General features: G+C 42.3%; 1 pseudogene; it reads right to left on the bottom strand.

Moving 5' to 3' along the window:
* Window positions 1-13,190: 13,190 nt before the first annotated feature.
* On the bottom strand, window positions 13,191-15,930 carry LOC114082311 (BTB/POZ domain-containing protein KCTD5-like; annotated as a pseudogene).
* Between the last annotated feature and the right edge of the window lie 3,985 nt (window positions 15,931-19,915).

The following is a 19,915-nucleotide window of genomic DNA, read 5'->3' as shown; positions in this document are numbered from 1 at the left end:
TGTCCTGGCAGCTCCTATACAGCCAGAGCCATAGGAGTGGGGACTGGACTCTCCAGGTGGAAGATCCCTAACACCTGGTTGTCATTGGAGTTCATATACTGCCATAGCAGGGTAGAGAGGACTTTCCATTCAAGGCAGTAGACTCCTCCCACCTGGGTGTAGGGGGGACCTCCTGTACCACTGCAGCCAGGGTAGAGGGGACTCGCCCCTCCAGGTGAGAGACCCATCCAACCTGGTTGTCATGGAATGCTAGTAAACCACTGCAGCCAGGGTACAGGGGACTCGCCCTTTCAGGTGCAAGATCCCTCACATCTGGTTAGGGGGGGGGGGGGGGGGCTCTTATACCACAGCAGCCAGAACAGAGGGGACTCTCCCCTCCAAGCAGGAGACCCTTCCCCTCTGGGTGTCTGAGAGAGCTGGTACACCCTCTCAGCCAGGGTAGAGGGACTCACCCCTCTAGGCTGGAGACCCCTCCCACCTGGGTAACAGGGAAAGCTCCTTACTGCTGCAGCCAGGGTAGAGTGGACTCGCCCCTCCAGGCGGAAGACCCCTCCCTCCTCGGTGTCAGAGGGAGCTCATATACCCCAACAGCCAGGGTAGAGGCAACTCGCACCTGAGGCAAGAAACACCTCCCAACTGGGAATGGGAGTAACTCCTATATCCCCTTAGCACGGGTAGGGTAGAGGGGACTCCCTGCTCCAGGTGGAAGACCCCTCCCACCTGGGTGTCAGGTGGAGCTCATATACCCTAGCAGCCAGGGTAGAAGTGACTAGCACTTACAGGCAAGAGACGCCTCCCACTTGGGAATGGGGGTAACTCCTATACCACCTTAGCCAGGGTTGAGGGGACTAGCCCCTCCAGGCAGAACACCCCTCCCACCTGGGTGTCTGATGAGCTCATATGCCCCAGAAGCCAGGGTAGAGGCAACTCGCACCTCCAGGCAAGAGACATCTACCACTTGGAGATGGGGGTAACTCCTATACCTCATTAGCCCGGGTAGAAGGGACTCGCCCCTCCAGTCTTGTGACCCCATAATCTGGGTGATGGGGGAGCTCCTATACTGCCAGAGCCAGGGAGAGAGGATTCGATCCTCCAGGCGGAATGTCCGTTCCACCTGGTTGTTCAGGGGAGTTCATATACTCCCACAAGCAGTGTAGCGGGGTCTCGCAACAGGAGGCAGGAGATCCCTTCCACCTAGGTGTAGGGGGACCTCCTATACCACTGCAGCCAGGGTAGAGTGGCCTCGCCTCTCCAGGCCAGAGTCCCTCCCACCTGGGTGTCAGGGGGAGACTGTTTACCGCAGCAATGGTAGAGGGAACTCACCCCTTCAGGTGATAGACACCTCCCTCCGGGGTGTCAGTGAAAGCTAGTAAAGCACTTCAGCCAGTGTAGAGGGGACTCACCCCTTCAGGCGGGAGACTCCTCCCATCTAGGTATGGGGGGAGGAGCTCATATAACTCAGCAGCCAGGTAGAGGTACCTGGCACCTCCAGTCCAGAAACACCTCCCACCTGGGAATGGTAGTAACTTCTATACCACCTTAGCCAATGTATAGGTGACTCGCCCCTCCAGGCGGAAGACCCCATAACCTGGTTGCCGGGGGGGGGGGGGGGGGGGGGGGGGGGGGGTGGTGAAGCTCCTATACCGCTAGACCCAGGGGAGAGGGGACGACCCTCCAGGCAGAAGATCCCTTCCACATGGTTGTCAGGGGAGTTCATATACTCCCACAGACAGGGTAGAGGGGACTCTACACTCAAGGTGGACGACCTCTCCCACCTGGGTGTAGGGAAACTCTTATACCACTGTTAGAGTCTGTAAACAAGTCAGGATGGCACCTGGCATTTTGCCAGGGGGAGTGGTTTGTGAGGTGGCACCAGCAAGCCATTAAGTGTGGAGATTTCTTATTGGTTGACTGCTGAATGTAGTTTATGTTAATTAAGATAAGCTGTGTGGAATGTATAAATACCTCTGTTGTCCTATAATAAAGGGCTCCCGCTCCTGCTGTATCAATGTACACAAGTTGTTCTCACCCCCCGGGTTATTTTGCTGCAGCCGGTCTGCAGCAGCACTAGTAATAATTCACCTTCTTTTGCTCCAGGAGACAGGGTCAAACAATCCCTCTGGCCTTATCCCTGACTCAGATAAAATCCCTTTTTACCCATACTGTACTATCAAAGACATCCGAGGGGTCCTTCTCTTTATCCTAGTCCTAATAGTCCTTGTATTATTCTCACCAGACCTCCTAGGAGACCCTGATAATTACATACCTGCTAACCCTTTAAACACACCCCCTCACATTAAACCAGAATGACACTTTCTATTTGCCTATGCCATCTTCCGATCTATTCCTAATAAACTAGGAGGCGTATTTGCCACAGTCTGGCTGGGCACAAATCATGAGCCACTCAAGAGGAACAAATTTTATTTCTGAACTCCACCAGCACACTCCACACACGCTCCCCAGGAACTCTCCCGAATGCCACTCGGCTCCTCCCGGAACCACCAACTGAAAAACCCTCTTCCAGCACTTCCCCAACCAATGCAAACTCTTCAGGAATCCCCGCAAGAGCTCAACAGGAACTCAAGGGGAACTCCACGAGAACTCAAAAGTCATCATCTTAATGGCTCACTGGTGTCGCCTCTCAACCACTACTTCTGGCAAAAATGCCATGTGTCATCCCGACTCGGCTGTGGCCCTCAACATCAACATGTATTGGCCCTAGTTTTCTCTATCCTAATTCTTATACTCTTTCCTATACTCCATATATATAAACAACATAGCATGATGTTCCGACCATTGAGTCAGTGTATATTCTGAATCCTGGTAGCTGACATATTTACACTAACCTGAATTGGAGGCCAAGCTGTAGAATACCCATTCATTATTATTGGTCAACTAGCATCAGTCTTATTCTTCACCATTGCTGAGAGCTATAGCCAAGTCGGATGATGAATGGCATTTTTGCCAGAATGGAGTGGTTGAGAGGTGAGCCAGCAAGCCATTGAGATGATAATGGTTATGTTAAGCTGTGTATTCAATTGTAATATTAGACCCCTGCTGTCCGCCTGGGCCTGCTACTTTGTAGTTCTGGCAGGGATTCTGGGAGTGTTCCCATTGGTTGGGGAAGTGCCGGAGGAGGGATTTCCAGTGTGTGGTTCCGGGAGGAGCCACGTGGCATTCCGGAGAGTTCCTGGGGAGCGTGTGTGGAGTGTGCTGGTGGAGTTCAGAAATAAAGTTTGTTCCTGCTTGAGTGGCTCCTGATTTGTGCCCAGCCAGACTGCAGCACACCATCATCCTCCTTATCCTACCAACTGCCAGCTTAATTGAAAACAACTCCTCAAATGAAGAGCCCTAATAGTATAAACATTACCTTGGTCTTGTAAACCAAAAATGAAGTTATAAACTTCTTAGAGTAAATACCTCAGGAAGAAAATAGACTATTACACCTTCAACTCCCAAAGCTGATATTTCTTACTGAAACTATTCCTCATAATTAGATGTAGCTGCAAGACAATTTCAGTCAGCAAAATGTGTGCAACTTCCAAGCCTGGTTCATGAAGAACTCCTGGGTGTGATCCTGTCATTCTTCTTCCCATCTGATGGCTGCATATTAGTGTCAAGAATAACCTTTGAAGCCAGGTACTGTAGTTGGAAAAGGCTCTAAAAGCCTGGTTCCCTATTGGAAGTCTATAAAATTTAGTGTGTGTGTGTGTGTGTGTGTGTGTGTGTGTGTGTGATTTAAAAAAACACATAGGAGCTCAAAATAACTACATTCCTAGCTAAGGAAAAGCTTTTTTAAAAAAATTTTACTTCCTGGGTTGGAGTTGTGGCTCAGTGATAGAGTGCTTTCCTAGCATGTGTAAGACACTGGGTTCAATTCTTAGCACCGTATATAAATAAATGAATAAAATAAAGGTCCATCAACATCTAAAAAAAGTTTTTAAAAAGTTCACTTCTGAAGAAATGTGGTGGTAAAGACACATTTTTCTTTGGTCTTGTGGTTGAATAGATATTATTGATCCCTAATAACTAATACATAATCATCTTTAATACTAGTTTACCTTATTGAAGAGTAAAGGCTTTCAAATATAGAACCTTTCTGAATTATCTTTTAATGCTAAAACTTGATCTCTTTCGTCACTAGTTCTTTTTGTTTGACCCATGTTGAAATTTCTATGAAAAGATGAAAAATTGCCTTTATAGTTTTTAAAAACAAATATTAGATTGTAGAATTTTCTATCAGAAACTATAATGTTTAGTCAGGTGTGGCGGTGCACACCTGTAATCCCAGCAACTCAGGAGGCTGAGACAGGAGGATCACAAGTTAGAGACCAGCCTGGAAAACTTAGTGAGGCCCTAAGCAACTTAGGAGATTAATATAAAAAATAAAAAAGGATTGGGGATGTAGCCCCATGGTCAAGTGCCTCTGGGTTCAATTCCTAGAATAAAAATAACAAAAAAAAATAGCATGAATTTGTTGGGATGAACTCAACTACTATGTGTAAGTAGAAATCTCAAATTAACAAACGAAGAGAGAAAAAGAAACAAGAATATTTTTTCAAGAACTTTTTTTCTAGTTAGGACATAACTCGAGTGGATCAAGAGTGATCTTCACCTGAGCAACTGTGAGAGCTCTAAGTCCTCTAGGGGATAGCCTGTAAGGGATCGCCAAATTCTTACTTGCCCCTTCCTTTCCTAGCCTTCTTGACAGTCTACTGTTAGGGAAGCCACAGGAATGATCAGGAACAGTGGCTTTGTCACCTCTTTACAATTATTCCCATCCTATCAGGCTGAACTGGATTTCTCTTTTTCCAGAGAACACCAAACACTAATTTTATAAACAAAGACATCATGGGAGTTGTAGAAAATGAGACTCTTTCTCTAAAAGCATTGAAAAAACACTGATGCTCTCTATAAAAGCAGAAAAAAAAATCTTTTCAAATTCAAACCAACTTTGAATTTCAAGTCATAACAAACTGTATTCATTTGTTGTTGAAGATCCAGTCAATTTTTACAAATCAGTAAACCTAGGACTGCATTAAAAGAAACCAAAACAAAAAGCACCCTTTAAAACCACAGCCCATTCTATGAATCAATTTTCTATTAAATTGGCACAAACCTAGAATATTTTAATATTTTGTTTTGCTGAACACATTGAAAGCATTTTGAAAGTTAGCATCATTTTTTCCTCATGCACTGGAAGTACAGAACACCTAGATACATTTTGTACCTGCTGAATATTTTTTATAAAACATGCAAATTGATAATTAAAATACAAATAACTTCTATAGCAATCATAAGACAAAGACCATGTTTCATATAATATCACTGGAACTCTAAGTTAAGGTTACACACAATTGGAATTCTGCAATGAATCAGCTATAACTTAGCAACAATGGATTTGACTTAGGAGTTTCTGGTTTTGCTCCCAGTCCTGCTTCTAGTAGCTTGTTTTTGTGCAAGTGACAACTTCCCTGAGCTCATTCAGTTCTGCAAATTGAGGGAAATAGTCTAGACCGGCAATGGCCAATAGAACTTTCTACAATGATGGGATTGTTCTCTGCTAGCCACATATGGTGACAGAACACTTGAAATGAGGCTGGTGTGACAAAGGATAAATTTTAAATTTTATTTAATTCTAATTGATTAAATAGCCTCATGTAGCTAAAGGCTGCTTATTGGACAAGAGAGGGCTACATGCACTCTCACAACATCACTCAGAAGGCTTTTGAATGCCTACAATATCCAAAGCAACAGGTGAGCAGGTGAGGTGAAGGAAGGGATGGTGGTCATTATAATGTCTTTGCCCTCAAGGAAGGAGAAAAACTAAATGTTTTTGCTAATACAGATTCAAAACTACTATGTACTCATAGAGGGGAGAGAAATAACTGGAATCATCTCTAAGGTCCTCTTTGGCTCTAAAATTGCATGAATTAAACTTAGCAAGTATTTACTGTTATCTGTGGAGCTCATTATTGGCTTTATTTCTTAATACAGAGATAGTAGGAACCAAGCTCTTTATTGGTTCTATTTCTTAATATGGAGATAGTAGGAAACAAGTACTATGAGCACTCTTATTTCATTGATTGATTATGTGGCTGATTAATTAATTAATTCACTCATTCATTCAATATTTAGTAAAGTATTGTTTTGTTTTAATACCAAGACTTTGCTAGGCACATACGGGAAAAAACAAACAAAACAAAATAAGAATAAATCTGATGATGTCTTAAGGGTGATCTAAAAAGTTTATAGTGAAACAAAGACTTTATTTTTCAGGAAATGGTTACTATCAGATGCTGTGTTCACTCAGGACATATTTAGAATTGATGGTGTTTCAAATGTTATTTGAACAAGCTAGGGCCAAATCAGGAGTGTTGCTTCATCCTAATAATAAAGAAAGTAGAATAATTCTACATATCTGTCTGTTAGGCAGTAGCTAATGATGAGTAGTGAAATGCATGGCAAGGTCACAAGTGTTCTCTAAACTACTTCCAAAGTAGATGAGAAAGCAAAGTATGGTAGTTCATTTGTAGAAAATAAATAGAAGCAAAGGTGCTAATGAGAACACACATCAAGAGAAAAGGATTAATGGGACTAACTCTTGACAGGGCCCATTAAGACTGGTGTGAGGCTACGAATTATGGCTACAGGGGTTTCCATCGGTGTGGGAAAGAAGGCTCCTTTAGTAGCTCAGGTGCACTAAGGTAACTTCTAACTGGCTATTGACTCCAGTACCCACATTAACATGGGATTGACTTGTAGATGACTGCCCCCCACCCCCCAAAAGGATGGCCACCATGACAGCTCCAGAGAGGACCAGATAAAGTCAAAACTCCACTGCCTGAGGTGAAGGAGGAGTTGAACACCTGATTGGCAAAGAGTGCAGAAGGAGGTCCCAGTTCTCCTGGTAAACAGCACACAGTAATGAACCTGGAGACAGCATTGTCTCCTTTGTCATTCTCTGCTGGGAGACAGCCCATCCTCTCTCTTGACAGTGTTCTCTGCTTAAGCCTCAATAAGATTTTACTTTACTTTCACCTCACTTTCTCTTTACATTTACTTATAATCAGGTTCTCTTGCATGGCTTTCGTTGTCTGACTTTAAATTTTCTTTCATCAGAATACAAGAACAGAGGTTTGGAGTTTTAGCTCCCTGCTTTCCTGTGAAATGTCCATTAAAAATTATGCACAAGGGCTGGGGTTGTGGCTCAGTGGTAGAGTGCTAGCCTAGCACATATGAGGCACTGGGTTCAATCCTCAGCACCACAAAAAAGTAAATAAATAGAGAAAAGTATTCTGTACAGGTACAACTAAAAATGTTTTTAAAAAACTATGCACAAATGTGGGGCGTGGTGCTGGGTTTGTAATTCAGTGATAGAGCGCTCGCCTCACACTTGGGAGGCCTTGGGTTCCATCCTCAGCTCCACATAAAAATAAATAAATAAATAAAGGTATTATGTCCATCTACAACTAGAAACAAAACAACAACAACAACAAAAAAAACAGTTGTGCTTGGTGGTACACACCTGTAATCCCAGTAGCTTGGGAGGCGGAGACAGGAGGATCAAAGCAATCCTCAGCAACAGAGAGATGTTAATCAACTCCATGAAACTTCTGTCTTTAAATAACAAATATACAAAATAGGGCTGGGGGTGTGGCTCAGTGGTCGAGGGTAGATCATGGTCATATTCTGGATTTAAATGCTAGAGAGGGGCATCTATATTTTGTTTTGTAGTTTGTTTGTTCATTAAAAGATTGATTTGACAGAACTATTTGCCTTGAGATAGGGAGAGGCTAAATGCAGGGACAAATTGTAGGAGTAGTTATCGCAGCAGGGCAGGTAATCTCTCGAGTTAGGGGGATTGGAGAGGAGGGCACTCAAGAGTTTATTGCAAAGCTATAACCAATAGAACCTGGCAACTGAGTGCATATGGTGATGAAATAAGGGAAGAATTTTAAAAAATGACTTTGGTATTAAAAGTCTCCCCGATAGATAGGATGGTGGTACTTCAAGAAAATTTAAGAAATGCAGGAGGAAAATCAGATTTAGGTTGACATTTAAAAATATGCTCTTGTAAGGAAAAAACATATTCAAACTACATTTTGGAAAAAATATACATAATTTTTAGGCATCTATATCCATCTATTCATCTCTCTCTCTCTCTCTCTCTCTCTCTCTCTCTCTCTCCCTCCCTCTCTCTCTCTCTCTCTCTCTCTCTCTCTCTCTCTATATATATATATATATATATATATATATATATATATATATATATATATATATATATATATATATAAACTGATTCCAATGATGAAAATGAGAAAGGCACTGGGGACATCTTGAATTTTGCACTGAGGTAATGAGTGTCCAGGTTACTTGTATTTAATACTATTTCCTTTATTACTTAAGTGTATTTATTCTCACAGACTGAGGGTTGAAAAAATGCTTTTTGTAACTTTAAGCTGACCTTCATGGTTAGCCAAGTGTCTGAGGTCTATAGATTTTCTTACTGCATTCAAAATCTTTAGCCAAGGGAATTCTTAAAATAGCACAAAAGATCTTTATTGTACCAACAACAAAAAGTGCCCATCCTTGGAAAGACTTGATTTAAGCTTTTAGCTCACATGCTCTTTGAACACTTAAAATGAAGGACTTTCTAGATTAAATCTGATATGCTTAACAAATTTTAAATAAATAGCCCATAGACAATTGCTGTCATGAAATGAAATACAATTTCTCAGTTGGCAATCTCTCTGAGAAAGAGTATTCAGATTTCCAAATTGGTTAAGATTTAAAAATAATAATAATAATAATAATAATAATAATAATTGCTTAACCAATTGCTTCACAAGGTACTAAATAGGGAGGGAAGATCTGTTATTACAAGCGAATCATTTTTTTTTTTTTTGAGTCATTTTATAACACAAAATGTCCTAAGCAATACTTTATTCCATATCTATGGCTTTGCATTTTCAATCTGAAATCACAGTAGGAATATGCGGTAGGCTCAACTAGAATGGTATTTATAGTGCTATAGTTAACTTCACTGATTTTTAATTCTCCCTTGAATCTAAGATCTGTCTTTATGAGAAACTCTTCTTTTGTCTGGCTTTTGGAGGGACAGGAGGGCTGAGGCTCAAGGTATGTTGAGACACCAAGCACAATTTCCATTCATTGGCATGCTTTGAAATTCTAAGAAAAGGTGGGAGGTTGCTTTGTGGGAACAGAAGAATGCTACATGCTTGGCAAGTCAGTTTGGCCAAAGGAGAGTACAGCAGAATCCTGATGGTTTTAATATAAAGTAAAAACACCAGAACAATGCAGATAACAACAACAAAAAAGATAGAAAAAAACATTTTTTCCCTAATGACATGTAGAAAACGAAACTGAGATAAATGCATAAGCAACTGGCTTAAAATCAAATTTTATTAAAAAAAATCCATATTTTTGCTTCAATTTTTGGCTTATTTTTAGTGCAGAATTGATAGTTAACACTTAGCTAATCAATCACCTTCATTTGTAGAACCCTTTTTGTGGGTCAAGTTTATTGGCTTTGCACTAATGTGATAAGTTTGGGCTGGAGCAAAAATTATGTTGCTTCCTCCAGATCAAAGCTGTTAGTAAACAGGGACATGGTGCTTATGTGGTGTAGAAGACGCAAAGATAGTGGGAAAGGATTCCATCTTCTTTGCTTATATTGTGGCATTTAGTTTTAAAGATACATATGTGCTTTGATATATACTGCAATTGTTATCCTGCAAAGTTGTATATAAACTAATTTTTTTGGTTGTTAATCAAATTTGAATGGCTCCATCATAATTTCAGACTTCCTTTGTCTTTATTGCTGATTTTTATTTTATTTATTTTTAGTACTGGGGATTGATCTCAGGGACAGTTGACCACTGAGCCACATCCCCAGCTCTATTTTGTATTTTATTTAGGGACAGGGTATCACTGAGTTGCTCAGCACTTTGCTTTTCCTGAGGCTGGCTTTGAACGAGGTGCTTCTGCCTCAGCCTCCTAAACCGCTGTGATTACAGGCATGTGCCACCACAACCAGCTGCTGATTGATTTTTAACTGACAGAAGTTTCTAAGACTTTCATTTCAAGTTTCTCTACCATTTTTAACCTCTGCTTTGTAAATCCTAATACACATTCATTTGTTATGATTTTTCAAATGTCCTTTATAATTTGAAAAATGGCACTTTCTTCTACCTCCTTAATTTAAACTTTGAAAGTCTGGATTTCTGTAACAATAACAATATCAGGAGGCTGGATATAGCTCAGTTGGTAGGGTGTGTGCCTCACATGCACAAGGCCCTGGGTTCAATCCAAGCACCACCAAAAAAATAAATAAATAAATAAACAAAACCCAACAATATCAGCAAGCACTAATAGAATACTTATTATTATTAGGTATTATTCCAGAATAAGCACTTCATGTATTCATTTATTCAAACCTCATATTTAATGAAATAGGTGACATTTTCTTAGATTTCACAGATGAAGGAATTGAGGCCCAGGGAGATTAAACAACTCTCCTAAGATTACCCAATCAGTAAGCAATATGTAGGGTTTGCTAAATTAGATTCACAACTCTAACTGAGTGAAACAGGAACATTTGTTTAGAATCCATTAATCCATTTGTTTGTTCAAATATATATATATATATATATATATATATATATATATATATATATATATATATATATATTGCATTCCTATGCATTGAGAGCACTTCTTCTATGCACTGAAGAAACAGCAGTGGACAAGGCACACAAAATTCCTGTGCTCATGAACTTCCACAGGCTTTAAATGGACACATAACAAGCAAGCGAATATGTAATATCAAGTAGTAATAGGGCAATGGAAAAGAGTAAAACAGGGGAAGGAGATGGTCAAAGTGGGTGGTGGCCATGGGAAGAGGCAAGAAGCTATTTTGGGGGGATTATCAGGGATTGAACCCAGGGTTGCTTAACCACTTAGCTACATCCCCAGCCCCTTTTGTCTTTTATTTTTTATTATGAGTCAAGTCTTGCTAAGTTGCAAGGGTGACTTTGAACTTTAGATTCTCGGGCCTCAGCCTCGAAAACTGCGAGGATTACAAATGTGCACCACTGTGCCTGGCAAAGGTGCTATTTTTTGATAGATTGTCCAGAAAGGCTTCTCTAGGATGTCTGAATGACGTGAGTGACAAAGCCATGAGCACATGTGGTAGAAGAGTATACCAGGCAGAAGAAGAGCAGATGCAAAGGCCCAGAGGCAGGAAGGAGCTGTTGCCTTCAAGGAACAATCACAAAAGTAGAGAAGAATAAAGAATCAGGAGAGTGGTAGAAAGTTAAGTCAGAGAGGTATCCAGGAAGGAGGAGGCCATGAAAAAAAGTTTGAATTTTACTGAGTGTGAAAGGAGAATGTATGAGGATTCTGCACAAGTGTGTGGCATTATCTGATTTGTGGTTTTTTTTTTTTCATTCATAAATACACAATTTTATTTGCCATTTTCAGGAGAAACTTAGGCATTAAATGGTAAGCTGATAAAATATGGATACCAAAAAAGTACAAAAGTATAAATATCACCTTAGAATAAATTTTAGTGAATTAAGTCTTAATATCTTTAAGTTAAAAAACAAAAACAAAACAACCCACAAGCCTACCTATTATGTCAATGTCAAAATAAAAAATGCTAAGCACCCAGCAGCTCCCCAGGGCCAACACAGGGACACCTTCCCTTGGAGCTCTGCTGGGGAGGACTGGGTCAGCCAGTGACTAAATCTGCCCTATAGAAAGGTTTTTATAAATTGTTTAAGATGAACATTTAACAACATACAAGAGGCCTTACAAAAGGAGGAGGTAAATCCTAGATGCTGGAAAACTTGGTTAATCAGGTTATTGGCAAAGAAGAAAAAAAAGAGGACCTAGGCAAGAAGTTTCTGGAAGCATTGACATTGGACAGAGTCAGAGCCTCTGACCTCAAACAGGCAACTCCAGTGGTCAGTCTGCACAGCTCCACTGGGAAGCAGAGTTCAAGAGGCAGAGCTTGCTCACTGGGGCCAGGCCCCTAGCCCCCACTCAAGAATCTTAGAGCCTGCAGGGGGCAGCCTCTACAGCAACCCCAGCAGCATGGATGGCACACTGGCTGGGTCATGTAAGTTGTGTCAAGTCTCAAATGCTCCAGGAGTATTACAAAGAAAAACTACATAGTTTCACAGAGAAAACAGAGCCAGAGTGGAAGAGACACATGATGCACTATAAACATCCCGACTCTTCAACGTGACTCGGAGTGTCAGCTCCAGAAGCTAGGGGACAGGCCTCCATCTAGCCTCCATCCCAGGTGTGACAAAGGCACTGGTGGGCACCAGCTCCCCGATGAGCCCTTAGGTGGAACCCATGAGGCAAAACTTCTACTTCCCTTTTAACTATTTGACAGATCCATCTAAAGCATAGCAACACTTCTAGGCATTTCTAAAGAGTATAAGCATTGGGTAATATATCCACACTTTAAAAAAGGGATACAAAGTTCTCTTGCCTGGAAAATACAAATCAAGAAACCTTGACTGTCCTGGCTGTGCAGGCTGGAATGAGAGCCTGGCTCTGAAGGAGGCCGGTCCTCAAAGTAGGTGCCCAGAAAGTAGTGATGATGCGGAGTCCACCATTGTCAGGGGTCTTCATTGAGGTTGAGAAACTGTCAACTGATCACACTGAAGGCAGAGCATCCTCCCTGACCCGAGGATGATGTTCAGGTGCTCAAGCAGTGATCACCAGGCATCTGGACCTGAGCCACGGTGTGCTGGACAATCCACATGGCTGCTGCCCCTTCCTCCTGGTGAGGCCTGAGCTGCTATCACAGACTGTGAATCTAGCACCAAGGGCCCTGCCCTTCAGATGGTCTTCAGGACTGTGCAGGCTAGTTGGGAGCACCCTGCCTCAGTCCCATGCAGCACTGGGAAAGAACAGAGCAGGCTCCCAGAGAGCCCCCCTGGTCCCCGTGCCTCCTGTCTATGGGGATGCCTGGCCTTAGACAGCTGGGCTGTCTCTCACCAGCCACCTCTGAGGCAAAAAAGGATGCACACCCAGATCTCTAGAGAAATGATCAAAAGCAGTTTTCTTCTCACAGACGTACTTCCTGGACATGGCGGTGCACTGAATCTTGGGCAAAAGTATATCATTTCTTCGGCTGTCAGTGCAGCATCTCACATCCTTGAGCCCCGTTCTTGCAAAATCTTGGCCTCCTCGCTGGGCTCACTGGTTGTGCCATCTGGGGTGTTGTGCAGCTCCTTGGAAACCACATGGAGGAGCTCGACCTGGTCTTCATTCCCATAGTTGTAAGAGGAGCCCATGCTGACCAGCTGCTCAAATTTCCAGCCATCAGGCATGGTGGACACCATCTGTGTGAGCCCCTCCTCCTGACACTGAACACAGGGTATACATGCTTCACAGGCACCTGTGATGTTTTGCTGTCTCGTTTTCTAATTTTGTCCTTTACAAGTTTTATGAGTGAGGTGATGTTGTAAAATTCTGCTTCTTCCCACACTCCTTCCTCAGCGAGGTCTTTGTTAAGGACCAGCTTCCCATGTCTCAAGGAGTTCAACACAGCTCAAAGGTCCCTGGGATCCTGTCAATTAAATAGGCACCCCTTTCACCCCAGGGCCAGAGTCCAGGGAGGAAAAGTAGGTCTGCAGCCAAGTCAGGGGTCTGGGGACCTCCTCCTCCACCACTGGAGGCAGGAGGTGAGGGTAAAGTGCGCCCCTGGCACAGCGACGGGGGTCCCTGAGGCAGCAGTGGGCGCCAGGGTGCAGTGCTGTCCTGTGGCCCAGGCGCGGGGCCAGGGCCCCTGGCAGGCCTGCATGGCCCTCACCTTGTCTGAGTCCAGGTTGGTGTAGGCCTGCCACAAGCGGTACAGGAAGGACTTCGGTCCCAGAACAGTGTCTGCTGGGGGGTGGGGAAGTAAATGACACTGACATTGAGCAGGACCCCGTGGGACACGCTGCCAGGGCGCTGAGCCAGGGTGCCCACTGAGCCCTGCTCTTCAGAGGCAGCATAGGCCACCTCCCAGTCTGGTCCCATGGCCTCCTAGGGCCACTGGCGGAAGCTCTGAGAGATTCTCCACCAGGATCTCAGCAAGCCCTGCTACAGCGCTGATTTGTGTTTTTGAAAAGGTAACTGGCTCTGGATGTTGTGTGAAGAACTTCCTAGAGGGGACCCCTTAGAAGATTGTCACTGGGTGATAGACAATAGTGGCCTAGACTCATCTACTCAGATGGGGAAGACATGTTATGCTTTAGATTCCTTGTAAGCAGCCAAGTAAAGACTTTGAGAAGGTGAACAAAATAGAAATCTAGAACTTTGCTGGATTGTTAGAGAAGGAGATATAATTTTGGAAGTTATCAATGTATAGATGTATTAAAAACCTGGTATTGATTATGATCTGGAAGTGAATGTAAATAGAAAAGAGAGCCCTAGGACTCAATGAAGTGTTCTTAGTATTCTGTGAATAATCTCAAAGATCCCTCTTTCCATCAACAATAACAGTCATTGATGATCATTGTCTAGATTCATTAATTCATTAGTGTTTAAAATGGTGGTAATCTAATTCCATCATTCTTTCTTCAATTTATTAACTAGAATCTTCTATAAGAAGAAAACTCCTGTGGGTGCCATGGTGCTTACCTTTAATTCCAGGGACATGGGAGGCTGAGGCAGGAGGCATGAAAGTTGAAGGCCAGTGTCAGCAATCTAGCAAGATCTTCAGCAACTTAGTGAGATCCTGTCTCACAATAAAAAGGGTTTGGGATGTGGCTTAGCAGTAAAGTGCCCCTGAGTTCAAAGTCCAGTTGAGAGAGAGAGAACTCAAAAGACTAATCCAGTAAAAACTTGCTTTTGGTTAGGGAATCATCCAACCAGGCTGTTGCTGATGTCTTGAGGATCCTGGACTCTCTCCATAAGCACTAATCTACTTCTCCTTTGCAGTTCTATACTCCTCTGGGTCTTTAAATCTTATCTATGAAATTGGTGAATGGAAAAATAGAATGGAGGATTACATGTGGCAGAACTCTGCAGGTTAGACCCTGAAGTTACTTTTTGCTGCCTATATTCCCTTGGCTAGAACAGTCATCTGGCTGCAGCTAACTGCAAGTGAGATCAGGAAAAGAAGTTCAGTTGTATGAGGAAAGTGGAAATGCTTTGGCAAATAGTTAAAATTTAGGATTATAACCTGTGATAGAATTAAATAATTAAATAATTTGATTAAATTAAATAATTTAATAATTAAATAATTTAATTAAATAATTAAAATAATATGTTCAGATGAGAATAACAGGGTTGGGGAAGGGAGCAATTTCAGGAAAGTCCTTTGTTATGAGGTAAACATAAAAACCCTTGGTCTTAATGCATACCTGGGATCATGCTTAAGAGGCCTAAAAACTGAGAAATCAAGAAGCAGTGGGAGAGCTGAATGAGGTGGCTCAGGCCTATAATCCTAGCAGTGGGGGAAGCTGAGGCTGGAAGATCGAAAGTTCAAGGCCAGCCTCAGCATCTTAGTGAGATCCTGTCTCAAAATAAAAAAATAAATAAATAAAAAGAACTGAGGATGTACTTCAGTGGTAGAGTGCCCCTGGTTTTAATCCCCAGTACTTGGAGGGGGGGATTTTTTAAAAAGTACTCTAAAAGGAAGTTCCCTTTCTAACCCATTGCCCCACTATTTTGGAGAATTGGGGGAGCGGTAGGTAATTATGTGATAATAGGGTTTTTCTTTCAAGAAGCAAGAATGACCTTAAGGGACAATCAATCCTTGAGTAGTATCATTGTCAGAAAAAAAAAGGAATGATATTAATAATTCTAAAATGAATGTCATATTTGCTAACATCTCCCAATTTTTATTTTACTTATATTGTATCTTTTGATGCTGGGGACTAACCCTAGGGCCTTGTACATGCTAATCATGCACTCTAACAACATGTTACTCTCCAAACACCCACTTCCAAAATGTAATTGTTAGATGTCTTATAAACTTAATAAAATACATAATAAATTTACCTGTGTGGACTGTAATATAGTCTTCAGGCCTTTGTTCTCAAAAGTTCACACATAAATGCACAGATAAGGTTTTTGGGCCCTGTTGTCTTAAAGACCTCAAATGTCTTGTCACCCTCCCACCCCACCCCTTATCTCCCCCTTTCCTAGTGCTAGAATTGAACACAGAGCCTCCTACATGCTAAGTAAATCTCTACCACTGAGCTGTATCCTCTTCGGCACTTTTCATTTTCTCTTTGAGACAGGGTCCCACTGAGTTGCTGAGGTTGATCTCCAACTTGCTATCCTCCTGCCTCAGCCTCTCTAGTCACTGGGATAACAGGCATGTGGCACCACAGGCCAGTTTGGTTTGGCACTTACCTATATTGTAGTTAATTGATATTCATAACCAGGGCAACATACTCATTCCCATGCTAAAGATCTGCTGAGGAGATACAGGAATGTTTTGTTATTTTTTTTCCCTTTCTGCCTGGGATAAATTCAGGGGTAGAGAACCAGAATTTCTCTTTTGCTTGCAGTCTGGACAAAATTGTGTTTATTATCCCCCCCAGCTGGCTAGGGTTTGGAAGAGCATTTGCATCAGATGCCAAGGCTGACCCATGAATAAGCAACAGAGGCCACTTTTAGTCTTAGCCCTTGGGTTTTATAGAAGTGACTCAAAGAACTCTTTGTAGACCTGCCTATCGCTTCCTCATCAGAATTTCCTCCCTGTTCTCTTTCTGGACATTGCTTCACAAGGAGAGGCTGGGCCCTCCAGGGCTCTGTGAGCATGGGGAGAAACTGGCTGCTCCCTGAGACCTTGAAGTCCAGCCACACCATTCACCAGGGATGGGTCCTCATCTTGGCTTAATGACTACAGTGTTCTTAGTGTAGAAAACACTCTTTTAGGTAAGACCAATAAAGGTCCTGCTGCCTAGTGACAGATGTTTGGCTTGGCATGTTACACTTGCATTTGGCAATCTCATAAAGAGGCCAAGCCAACCACGTGATCCAGAGGGAGAAAAATAAGATCAAATGCTAAAATACTGGACCAGTTCCCTAGCAGCTGACAGGTGGATAAGAGAAGAGGCCCTGATGTTCATATAGTGACTATGTTGTTAATAGAGGAACATTTTGAAATCCTTGTGGGTTGATATCAAGAAGTTAAAATGCTTAAAACCAAATGTTTCATGTTATCTTATTTTATTAGTGAGCAGCTGGTAATACTTTGAAAATTTCCAAATCTAGCATCATCTCAGTTGTGATGGTACTTTGGGGTTCTAGTGTACATTTTTGTGTGTGCTAGACTGAAATAAGAACTGTTTATTCTTTTTCTTTTTTAAAATTGATTTTCTTTAATTTCCATCAAAGTAAAAATAAAATACTATTGGAGAGTTTTTATAGAAAAACAAGTGTTTTGTCTTTTTCCTAGTCCCACTTGCCACAGGAAAATATTCTCCCATTTTGGCAGGTTAAAAAGACTAAAACCTTTAATACTGATTTTTATCCCTGTATTCCTTTCAACTGATCCCTGAAAAGTTACATCTGCAAGTAATCTGGTGCATATCCTTCAAGAATTCATTTCTCAGCTCATCACAAACATACATACGGTCATGCATTGCCTAGGGTTGGGCTATGTCCTGAAAAAATGTATCTTTAGGCAATTTGTCATTGTATGAACACCACAGTATGTACTTAATACAAACTGGAACAATTACCATGTCAATAACCACTAGATATCATGTTATAGGACAACCATTCTGTTTGTGGACTGCTGTGTTATTCAGCACATGACTGTACATATGTAGAAACAGCAGCGACTTTTTAATCGCCAGTACTACCAAAAATAATTATTTTTTTCTTTTTAGTATTCTGGTAATGACCTCCAGACAGTCAATTATATGCTTTTGCTGATATTTCTTTATTTCTCAATTTAAAAGTCACTGTCTTCTGAGAACAGTGATTCATACCTGTAATCCCATCTATTCAGGAGGTTGAGGCAGGAGGATTGCATGTTTGGGACCAGACTGGGCAATGTAGGGAGACTGTGTCTCAAAATAAAAATAAATAAGGGCTAGGGGTATAGCTCAGTGGTAAAGTACTTGCCTAGCATGCAGGAGGCCCTGGGTTCTATTCCTAGGAACACAAAACAAAACCATGAAAGATACTATCTATTCACTTTCTGTATTCCATGTGAATATCTTTGGAAGAAAGTTCCAGACAGGGGCAACAGCAAAAGCCTCAAAGCAGGAGTGTGAGATGGTGGAGGGCCACATGGATCAATTTAGGGATTTTTTTTAACTCTAGGTTCAATGGGAAACCACTGCAAGGTTTTGAGCAGAGAAGTGACATGGTCTGACCTGTGTTTAGAAGGCTGTGTGTGTCTTCCATGTTGAGAGATGCAGGAAGACATTGGTGGAGGCAGGGGACTGACCATGCAGCTCTTAAGTAACCTAGAAAGATGAGGTTCCTTCTGAGTAGGCAGTGCTCTTGGAGTTAGTGAAGTAGCCCATTCTGGATATGCTTTTTTTGTAAGGTATATTTTTGTATATTTAATTGCTATTTTAAAATTTTAATGTATTTTTTTTTGCTAATCACTTGTTTAAAAACAAAGCATGCATGTAATTGACTGAAACACATGTAAATAAAAAGCAGGTTTTGAAAATACTTAATGTTCGAGTGTGTGCATTTCAACTCAGAGTAGTAGCCTTGGTAGCAAGACTTGGAAATACAAAGGGAAAGGTTCTGCTCAAGCAGAGGAGATAGGTGCTGATGCCTCTGGCCACTTCTGTAACAGGCCATAGTATGAGAATGCTAGGCTTCAAATGGAGATTACAGTGGAAGCCCAGGCCTTACCAACCACCCTGGCTTCAATTATACAGGCACATGTTGACAGTCTCCAACTGTGAACTCAGGGTGGCCTGAAGTAGCAGGACTGGGCTTTTTCCCCATTCAGCCCACATGACCCCAAGGACTCACCCCCAAACCAACCCTCTTGCTATATATCCCAGACCTGAAAGTATTTATCTTGAAGAGAAAAATTCTTGGTCCAAAGTCCTCTAAGCCAGTGCTACTCCTCGCTCCTCACTAGGACATCTGTAGCTTAACTTCAGTCCCATGGCTTCAGGAAAACTTGTTGTGAGGCCATCTATGACCTTGTAGTTGAATCTGGACAGCCTCATCCATTCTCCACCAGGTGCCTGAAGACCTACACTCAGTCTGAGCCACAGGCCCCTATGAATAGCTTGTTTTGTCTCTTATTCCTTCACTGCCCATTTCATTACTATTATTTTTCTCATGCTGTTGGAATTCACAAAATCCCCTTGCTTTCCCCATCTACATGCACATTATCCAGCTCTGTATCTCTGACTTAAAAACTCAGCTGCCTATTTGATAGTCCAAAATCAAGCATAGGTGCCCTTACTGCCCTCATCTCCCTACACCCAGCCACCTCCTACCCCTTACCAGCCACCCTCCTCCTATCAGTTCAGGCCATATATTTTTCTCTGCACCATAGTCACAGCCCACATACTGCTTCTACTGGGGGTAGGATAAGGTGAGACAGGCCACCAGGTGGAAAGAAGACTAGGACAACTGCTGAGAGCAGACAGGGTGTTGGCCATGGTGACCACCCTGAGTGCACCTTATGGGCTGGAGGTGGTGAGATGGCAGGAAGCTTGGATGAGGATGTGCACATCTGCAGGGATAGCTTGGAAGTCCACAGGTGGAGAAGAAACAGCGTCTAGGGCTTGAGTTCAAGGGCCATGTCTGGGTGGGGTTCTGCCTTGAGGAGATCCAGGATTGTGGAGATGGATTGAGGAGATCCAGGATAGTGTCAGAGGACTGATACCATCTGTCATCAGAGAATAAGCTGGCAAAGATGGAAATATCACACAAGGCAGAGAAG

Source organism: Marmota flaviventris, chromosome 10 (genome assembly GCF_047511675.1).
Source record: "Marmota flaviventris isolate mMarFla1 chromosome 10, mMarFla1.hap1, whole genome shotgun sequence".
Taxonomy (NCBI): Eukaryota; Metazoa; Chordata; class Mammalia; order Rodentia; family Sciuridae; genus Marmota; species Marmota flaviventris.
Note: the sequence above shows the minus strand (reverse complement) of the source record. Positions and strands in the feature narration are given on the sequence as shown.